The following is a 10267-nucleotide window of genomic DNA, read 5'->3' as shown; positions in this document are numbered from 1 at the left end:
AGAAACAGTTACCAGCACATGTCGGAATTTGTCAGCAACAGGATCGTGGTGTATCGAGGCTGCACTGTATCGTTCGGCTATACTGCTGCTCCGGCTGGTCATCACTGTCACGCCATTGTGGAATCGACTGATCCAGGAGGATCATACTCAACGCAATAAAAAAAAAAATGTCGTGTGACTAGGGCCTCCCGTCGGGTAGACCGTTCGGCGGGTGCAAGTCTTTCGATTTGGCGCCATTTCGGCGACTTGCGCGTCGATAATGATTAGGACAACACAACACCCAGTCCCTGAGAAGAGAAAATCTCCGACCCAGCCGGGAATCGAACTCGGGCCCTTAGGATTGACATTCTGTCGCGCTGACCACTTTTTTTTTTTAATCTCGTTTTGTTCACTAGTGTTCGTTGCATGTGCTCGGGGCGGACGTCGTAAGACATCCGTTTAAGTTCGTTGCTGATCCATTAACTCAGATTTTTTATTACAGAGGTCAGCTAACCCTCTGACCGAACACGCTGAACTACCGTCCCGGCATAATTTAAGAACTGGCGCGTCGCGAACCACCGCCCAAACATTAAAATCCCATGAATCACTGACGCTACTCACCACGCTTCTTTCTTATCTCATTTTGCTCTATATTGGTCGATGAATTTGTTCGTGGCGGACGTCCGATGACAGCCGTTCAGGTTCTTTGTTGACCTGTTCACTCAGTTTTTTATTACAGAGGGTAGCTAGCCCTCTGACCGAACACGCGCCGGCAAACCACTCAGCTGCCGGGGACGGACAGTCAACCCAGTGCAGCATCTCAGTGCCTCCACGTCGTCAGCGCCCGAGAGCAGAGACACGTAATTCGCTCAGTCATGCGGCATGCCACAGGCACGTCTTGTACCTTGCACCATGAGAAGGGCCTGTGTGAAGCAGACATCTACATCTACATTCTACATCTACATTTATACTCCGCAAGCCACCCAACGGTGTGTGGCGGAGGGCACTTTACGTGCCACTGTCATTACCTCCATTTCCTGTTCCAGTCGCGTATGGTTCGCGGGAAGAACGACTGTCTGAAGGCCTCTGTGCGCGCTCGAATCTCTCTAATTTTACATTCGTGATCTCCTCGGGAGGTATAAGTAGGGAGAAGCAATATATTCGATACCTCATCCAGAAACGCACCCTCTCGAAACCTGGCGAGCAAGCTACACCGCGATGCAGAGCGCCTCTCTTGCAGAGTCTGCCACTTGAGTTTGTTAAACATCTCCGTAACGCTATCACGGTTACCAAATAACCCTGTGACGAAACGCGCCGCTCTTCTTTGAATCTTCTCTATCTCCTCCGTCAACCCGATCTGGTACGGATCCCACACTGATGAGCAATACTCAAGTATAGGTCGAACGAGTGTTTTGTAAGCCACCTGCTTTGTTGATGGACTACATTTTCTAAGGACTCTCCCAATGAATCTCAACCTGGTACCCGCCTTACCAACAATTAATTTTATATGATCATTCCACTTCAAATCGTTCCGCACGCATACTCCCAGATATTTTACAGAAGTAACTGCTACCAGTGTTTGTTCCGCTATCATATAATCATACAATAAAGGATCCTTCTTTCTATGTATTCGCAATACATTACATTTGTCTATGTTAAGGGTCAGTTGCCACTCCCTGCACCAAGTGCCTATCCGCTGCAGATCTTCCTGCATTTCGCTACAATTTTCTAATGCTGCAACTTCTCTGTATACTACAGCATCATCCGCGAAAAGCCGCATGGAACTTCCGACACTATCTACTAGGTCATTTATATATATTGTGAAAAGCAATGGTCCCATAACACTGCCCTGTGGCACACCAGAGGTTACTTTAACGTCTGTAACGTCTCTCCGTTGAGAACAACATGCTGTGTTCTGTTTGCTAAAAACTCTTCAATCCAGCCACACAGCTGGTCTGATATTCCGTAGGCTCTTACTTTGTTTATCAGGCGACAGTGCGGAACTGTATCGAACGCCTTCCGGAAGTCAAGAAAAATAGCATCTACCTGGGAGCCTGTATCTAATATTTTCTGGGTCTCATGAACAAATAAAGCGAGTTGGGTCTCACACGATCGCTGTTTCCGGAATCCATGTTGATTCCTACATAGTAGATTCTGAGTTTCCGAAAACGACATGATATTCGAGCAAAAAACATGTTCTAAAATTCTACAACAGATCGACTGTCACTGTGACGATATCTGGAGCACAGCGTGTCGCAGCACGTGATGTCCTCTTCGCATCTCCACTGGTCTTCTCTTCACAGGCAGGCCTGAGTGGCCGAGCGGTTCTAGGCGCTTCAGTCTGGAACCGCGCGGCCGCTACGGTCGCAGGTTCGAATCCTGCCTCGGGCATGGATGTGTGTGATGTCCTTAGGTTAGTTAGGTTTAAGTAGTTCTAAGTTCTAGGGGACTGATGACCTCAGTTGGTAAGTCCCATAGTGCTCAGAGCCATTTGAACCATTTTCTCTTCACAGGAACAAGCTCTGCGTAATTAAGGGGCTCCGGAAAGGCTCAAAATCATGAAAAATTCAATTTTTACTTTTTTGCGTTTTCTGAATCTGCAGACTATTACCTTTTAATAGATATATAATTTATTCAATTCCGAAGACTACAACTATTTTTAAATTTTTTTTGAAATGTGTTCTACATGGGCGTGACCCACTGTGGCGCTGTTAAACTGCTGTCAAATGGTGTTATTATTAACGTTCGTGTTCATGAGGTACATTTTAGTGATGTGAGATAAAGTACGTGTTGTGGCTAACCTATTTTCAGAGACTTAGCAGCACCTGAACTGTTGAAAAAGTGTATTCACGGAAAAACTCAAAACCCCAATGAAAGTGTAAATAGTGTTATATGGTCGAGAATCCCCAATACTGTATTTGTTGGAATAGAAACACTTTACTTTGGTGTGTATGATGCTGTTGCAACTTTCAATGATGGCAACATTGTAAGGTGCAAGGTATTTAGAAATATGCCAATGAAGATAGGTTCTAACATGGTACAAGCGATTAGACAAGCTTTAGATTTAGACGAGCTTTAGACAAGGAACGCCTTCGGGCTGCAGACAGGGCTGTAAAGAGACCAGAAATACAAGCAAGAGTAAACAGGAGGAGGAACAAGAGGAAGCTGGAGGAGGAGTTTGCAGAGGATGAAGATAATCCATCCTATGGACCTGGAATGCACTAAAAAGTTAATCCAATCTTTGTCGCTCGATTCCCAAAACTTTTATTTTCTCATACTAATTACATGTTTTCTAAGGATCTTGCAAACATATTTGTTTCAAACTTTCATTAAATGTTACACAGTACCTTCCGCATAATTTAACACAGCCTTTTTCCAAAAAACTGTATATTTTTGAATATATAAATAAAAAAATTGCAAAAAAATGTTGTGAATTTTCATTACAATTGAAAAAAAATCATCTTTAATAACTGAACTAGAATTTTGTAAAATCCCTGTGTTAAGTTGTAGCACATATTGCAATAAATAATCTGTAAAAAGTTCAACTTTCTACCTCAAATACTTTGTGAGGAAAGATGTAATTTATAAGCGTTATTTTAACATTGCAAGTATAGGGCGTTCCGGAGCCCCTTAAGTCTTAATTTTTTCGGCCTCATCTCTGCCTTCTCGCCACGAGGAGATCAACTGAGCTACGCTGCGTATTGGGCATTGACGTTTTAGCATCGCCATTTTGTTAAGTGGTGGTCCCCCGCCATTTTGTGCTCACTGTCGTCAACCGTCGACGGTTCGCCGTTTCCTGACCGAATGCTCTTTTTAACCACTTACGTTCTCATGTGTGTTTGCCGTCTGAGTTGTCGGCTGCTTTAGCGAACGACCGCGGGCTGTCGACCGCGGTTTACTTTTTATCCATCTAGCAATATGGCGAAGGATATTTAATTTTTGGTTCGGGACCTCCGCTGTCTTTACAGTGTATTTTGTGTGGACCTTTCTCTACAAGGGAGTCCTTGTGCTTAGCTCGTTTTCCTTCCGTCGATTGGGCTTAACGCACAGTCGCTTTTAAGTTCTTTTCCTCCTCGCTGATCCAAAGTTATGACTTAAGTTATCTTTGCGCCCTCAAACGAACAAACAGACTGTCAGCCCGGCGTCCACTGTTGCAGCTTTCTTCGGTGCAGCAGCAGGAGGCACGCCGACTGTGGAGCCTCCAGCAGCGACACTGGACACCAGACCGGCACCACGTCGCTTTTCCAGACGAATCCTATTTCTGCGTGTGGCTTCGCAATGGAAGTATATCTGTGAGAATGTTCCGAGAGGAATGAGCGTAACCGGATTACATTCGTCATCGTCATACGCGCCCAGAACCTGGCAAGATCATATGGGATGCTGTTATGTGCGCAAGACCGTCTGGTTCCCTTAGACGGTAATCTGCAAAGGATGTTTCAACAAGATAACGCCAGACTCGAAAGACAACAGAAACTCGAGACAGTCGAAGAATAAGCCCTTCATCCTAAACCTGAGGAACTACGACCACAGCCGGCCGTTGTGGCCGAGCGGTTCTAGGCGCTTCAGTCTGGAGCCGTGCGACCGCTACGGTCGCGGGTTCGAATCCTGCCTCGGGCGTGGGTGTGTGCGATGTCCTTAGGTTAGTTAGGTTTAAGTAGTTCTAAGTTCTAGGGGACTGATGACCTTAGCAGTTAAGTCCCATGGCGCTCAGAGCCATTTGAACCATTTTTTGAACTAGGACCACAACCATAGGTGGAAACAGAATCGCCCGCAAACGCTCTTTGTTCGTGCAATTGACGACCTATGGCTAGCACACGCACGCAGACGAAGCAAATACTGGTGAACCCTTACATTACAGCAAAACTAACTGGCAAAGCAGCTGAATGTGCCCAAGCAGCCGATGCTGCAATGCAGGGAAACTGTATTGCACAATAAATACGAACAAAACCCAACAAACCTCTACACAGTGTGCGATCTTCTTTAGACCAGTCGGTCTCTCATACGATAATCTTGGCATGTTATAGGTCCAGGAGACTTCATAGGTGCCCTGCCTCAGCAGTACCTGTCCTCGATTTCGGCTGTATTCTTTAAGACGAGCAAATGCCGCGACAATGGTACTGAGCACTCTCATACGATAATCTTGGCATGTTATAGGTCCAGGAGACTTCATAGGTGCCCTGCCTCAGCAGTACCTGTCCTCGATTTCGGCTGTATTCTTTCAGACGAGCAAACCCTGCGACAATGGTACTGAGCACTGAACGACACCCAGAAACTAAGCACGCATGATCTGTCGTAAATAGCAAGAGAACCGCTACTGCTCTAATTGTCTGTCCTAGTATCTCAGAGGTTTCTTTCCTTTGGCGCTTGCCTTGGCACTTTCTCCCATCTGCCCTTAAACCCGCTACGCTTCGTTCGCTTTTCGGCAACAAATTGGAAATTTCTATGGGACCAAACTGCTGAGGTCATCGGTCCCTAAGCTTACACACTACTTAATCTAACTTACGCTAAGGACAACACACACACCCATGCCCAAGGGAGGAGTCGAACCTCCGACGGGGGCAGCCGCGCGAACCGTGGGAAGACGCCCTAGACCGCACGGCTACCCCGCGCGGCTTTCGGCAACATCTATGTACCACATGGGCCCGTGTTAGGGGTTAAGCCTAACCAGACGGACGGACATCACAGCCCCACATCCCGTGATCTCGAATGTTACTAACAACATGGCGGTGACAGTGGAACTTTTGCGATGGTCACTAAGTCCTTGTGAGCGTGGAGAGGTACCACACTTTCTACAATTTCTTAAAGAAAAAGGAAGATCGCTCATTGTCCATGCTGTTCTGACCTACCCTGCAGAATATTTGGTCGTGATCTGCCGAGAGAGTGGCATGCACCACCGCCAGCCGCTGTGAGTGATGAACGCTGACACAGAGTTGGCTCGTGGCATGGCATACCGTACCCCTCAACCAGTCTCAATCTGGCTCGATAGCTAGCCGGATGAAAACCATTGTTCCTACCAGAGCTGTTAACTGTGTATCCTAAATTTGTAACCCTATTCTCCCCAAAACGATCTGCAAATTTAATCATGTCTTCTTCCTAGAGTCCGCTGCTGTAACCGAGTGGTCAACATGACATACTCTGATGTGGAGGATACAGGTTCTATTCCCGGTACTGACAGGCATTTCTCCTTGGTGGGAGGATTGGTCTGGGACGGTCGCAGTCACCCTTGTGGTGCCAACTTAGGAGCTACCTGATCGAGAGGTAGCTGCTCCAGGGTCGAAACGTTGACAACGGCTGGAAGTGCCGTGTGATAGCCCCCATCGCCCCCCCCCCCCTGCCCATATTGCGTCCGATGATGATTCACTGAGGATGACACGGCTGTCGGTGAATTATTGTGTGGTTTTCAGGGCTTGATCGCGGTTTCCTTCGTAGGGTTCTTTTTTTACCTGAAGCGGTGAAAACGGAACCCTTATAGAATCTGAAATGATAATTAAATGGACATCCTAGCTGCAAACAGGCGTTGATGTATTTCATTGGGGACATGTTGAAAATGTGGGCCCCGACCGGGACTCGAACCCGGGATCTCCTGCTTACATGGCAGACGCTCTATCCATCTTTTTTTTTTATATATGATTACATTTAGGGAGCGTGTACAAATGAGAATTCTAGTAACTAAGTGTTACAAGTAAGTGTTACAACAACAAAGGTGGCATAAAAGAGGAATCAAAAAAATAAAAATATAAACCACTGATGTAATTCTAACTAAAAGGTTCTTCAATAATGTAACTGGTTCCACTTGGAGCCTCGCCATCGTTTTCTGAAATCTCACGGAACCCTTATAGAATCTGAAATGATAATTAAATGGACACCCTAGCTGCAAACAGGCGTTGATGTACTTCATCGGGGACATGTTGAAAATGTGTGCCCCGACCGGGACTCGAACCCGGGATCTCCTGCTTACATGGCAGACGCTCTATCCATCTGAGCCACCGCGGGCACAGAGGATAGTGCATATGCAGGGACTTATCCCTTGCACGCTCCCCGTGAGATCCACATTCCCAACATGTCCACACCACTACATTCGTAGTGCGCCTAATAGATGTTTGCCCATCATACTCATTACTCGTGGCAGATTAATCTACGAAGTCCCGTACGAGTTCAGGCATACCGTGTGCGTTCGCACAAGAAGGTCAATGGCCGGGAAACCATATTTTAACTATATATGACGGTAGTATCTGTTCCCGAAAGAACAGTTACCGTGGATGACCATGCAGCTTTGCTAGAAATGAAATGATAATTAAATGGACACCCTAGCTGCAAACAGGCGTTGATGTACTTCATGTCCCCTATGAAGTACATCAACGCCTGTTTGCAGCTAGGGTGTCCATTTAATTATCATGTCATTTCTAGCAAAGCTGCATGGTCATCCACGGTAACTGTTCTTTCGGGAACAGATACTACCGTCATATATACCTTATAGAATCATTTTGTACCCTGTCTGTCCGAGTTGTAAAAAGCCCTTTTCTCAGGGAAAGGTAGACGTACAAAGTTCAAATTTGTCACATGTTTAGAGGTCTGCGGTTCCTTGATAGCATAAACTATTGAAGATTCTAAGTCAATCCAGTCAAAAGATACGATCATTTATGTCACAAATTTCGATACTCGCAGACTCATTCATCAAAACATATAGAGTACTTCCCGTTGGACTAGAATCATGAAATATGGCAAGGAGCAAAGTTTACGGTACAACCAAAGGAAAAAAAATCAGAAAACTATAATTTTTTCAATTGTGTCAAACGAAAATTTTTTTGTCATTTGCTATCAGACTCCCGTCTGTTGATCTGTTAAGACCCATCTATCTCAGGAACGAATAGATGTATGAAGTTAAAATGTGTGTCACTTACTAACGTCTGTGGTTCCTTGGCGCTACAATAAACGTTAGTTTCTAAGTCAATGAAATCGAAGGGTACAGCCATTTATGTCACGTACTGGTACTTCGACACTCGCAAACTTGCACTGAGCCCCGGCGGACGGCGGTTTCAGCTCAGCTCCTGATGACGATGACGGAGGCAGCTATCAAAAGCTCTTCTGTTTTATTTGAAATGACTGCTTATTGACGTACGTGGAACAAACATTCGCAGACCAGTCTGTTAACTTATAAATTCCGAAACGTGACATATGAGCAATAAAATCATTCGTTGCGTGATGTTTGATTTTACCATTGAGACCCAGTCGGCCTGAAAAGAGAACTACGTATTATTACAATAATGGTTGCCTACCTTTTGCACGATTTTGTTACATTTATACACTACTGGCCATTAAAATTGCTACTCCACCAAGATGACGTGCTGCAGACGCGAAATTTAACTGATAGGAAGAAGATGCTGTGATATGCAAATGATTAGCTTGTCAGAGCATTCACACAAGGTAGGTGCCGGTGGCGACACCTACAACGTGCTGACATGAGGAAAGTTTCCAATCGATTTCTCATACACAAACATAAGTTGACCGGCGTTGCCTGGTGAAACGTTGTTGTGATGCCTCGTGTAAGGAGGAGAAATGCGTACCATCACGTATCCGACTTTGATAATGGTCGGATTGTAGCCTATCCCGATTGCGGTGTATCGTATCGCGACATTGCTGCTCGCGTTGGTCGAGATCCAATGACTGTTAGCAGAATATGGACTCGGTGGGTTCAGGAGAGATCCCAACGGCCACGTATCACTAGCAGGCATCTTATCCGCATGGCTGTAACGGATTGTGGAGCCACGTGTTGATCCCTGAGTCAACAGATGGGGACGTTAGCAAGACAACAACCATCTGCACGAACGGTTCGACGACGTTTGCAGCAGCATGGACTATCAGCTCGGAGACCATGGCTCGGTTACCCTTGACGCTGCATCACAGACAGGAGCGCCTGCGATGGTGTACTCAACGACGAACCTGGGTGCACGAATGGAAAAACGTCATTTTTTCGGATGAATCCCGGTTCTGTTTACAGCATCACGATGGTCGCATACGTGTTTGGTGACATCGCGGTGAACGCACATTGGAAGCGTGTATTCGTCATCGCCATACTGGCGTATCAAATGGTTCAAATGACTGAGCACTATGGGGCTTAACGGCTATGGTCATCAGTCCCCTAGAACTTAGAACTAAATAAACCTAACTACCCTAAGGACAGCACACAACACCCAGTCATCACGAGGCAGAGAAAATCCCTGACACCGCCGGGAGTCGAACCCGGGAACCCGGGCGCGGGAAGCAAGAACGATACTGGCGTATCACCCGGCGTGACGGTATTGGGTGCCATTGGTTACATGTCTCGGTCACCTCTTGTTCCCATTGACGGCACTTTGAACAGTGGACGTTACATTTCAGATGTGTTACGACCCGTGGCTCTACCCTTCATTCAATCCCTGCGAAACCCTACATTTCAGCAGGATAATGCACGACCGCATGTTGCAGGTCCTGTACGGGCCTTTCTGGATACAGAAAATGTCGACCGCTGCCCTGCCCAGCACATTCTCCAGATCTCTCACCAACTGAAAACGTCTGGTCAATGGTGGCCGAGCAACTGGCTTGTCACAATACGCGTCACTACTCTTGATGAACTGTGGTATCGTGTTGAAGCTGCATGGGCAGCTGTACCTGTACACGCCATCCAAGCTCTGTTTGACTCAATGCCCAGGCGTATCAAGGCCGTTATTACAGCCAGAGGTGGTTGTCCTGGGTACTGATTTCTCAGGATCTATGCACCCAAACTGAGTGAAAATGTAATCACATGTCAGTTCTAGTATAATATATTTGTCCAATGACAATCATCTGCATTTCTTCTTGGTGTAGCAATTTTAATGACCAGTAGTGTATAAGGTAGTGGCCAACGGCTTTCATATGGCGACCGAGAGCAGCGGCGTTCACGTAGAGTTGTCAGTTCTAGCAGAGAAACAACAGTCCGATAATTAACCGCAAAAATCAATGTGGGACGTACGACGACCGTATCCTTTAGGACAGTGTTGGCGTTAATAGTCTATGGCAGCTGTCCACCGACCCGGGTGGCAGTGCCCCTCCTGGGCTCGTTAACATGTCGGTGCTAATCTAGACGACTGTGGCCTGGTTAGGTGAGTCCCGATTTCAGTTGGTAAGAGCTGATGGCAGGGTTCGAGTGTGGAGCAGACCGCAAGAAGCCATGGACACACGTTGTCAGCAAGGCCCTGTACAAGCTGGTGGTCGCTCCATAATGGTGTGGGCTGTGTTTACTTGGAACTAAACAGATCACTGACAGGAAATA

General features: G+C 46.4%; 1 non-coding gene across 1 annotated transcript; it reads right to left on the bottom strand.

Moving 5' to 3' along the window:
* Positions 1-6898: 6898 nt before the first annotated feature.
* On the bottom strand, positions 6899-6973 carry Trnat-ugu (transfer RNA threonine (anticodon UGU)). The gene has a single exon. It is a non-coding gene; the product is annotated as a tRNA-Thr (tRNA).
* Positions 6974-10267: the final 3294 nt, after the last annotated feature.

Source organism: Schistocerca cancellata, chromosome 7, assembly GCF_023864275.1.
Source record: "Schistocerca cancellata isolate TAMUIC-IGC-003103 chromosome 7, iqSchCanc2.1, whole genome shotgun sequence".
Classification (NCBI taxonomy): Eukaryota; Metazoa; Arthropoda; class Insecta; order Orthoptera; family Acrididae; genus Schistocerca; species Schistocerca cancellata.
The sequence above is the reverse complement of the archived record's forward strand: the minus strand, read 5'-3'. Positions and strand labels throughout refer to the sequence as shown.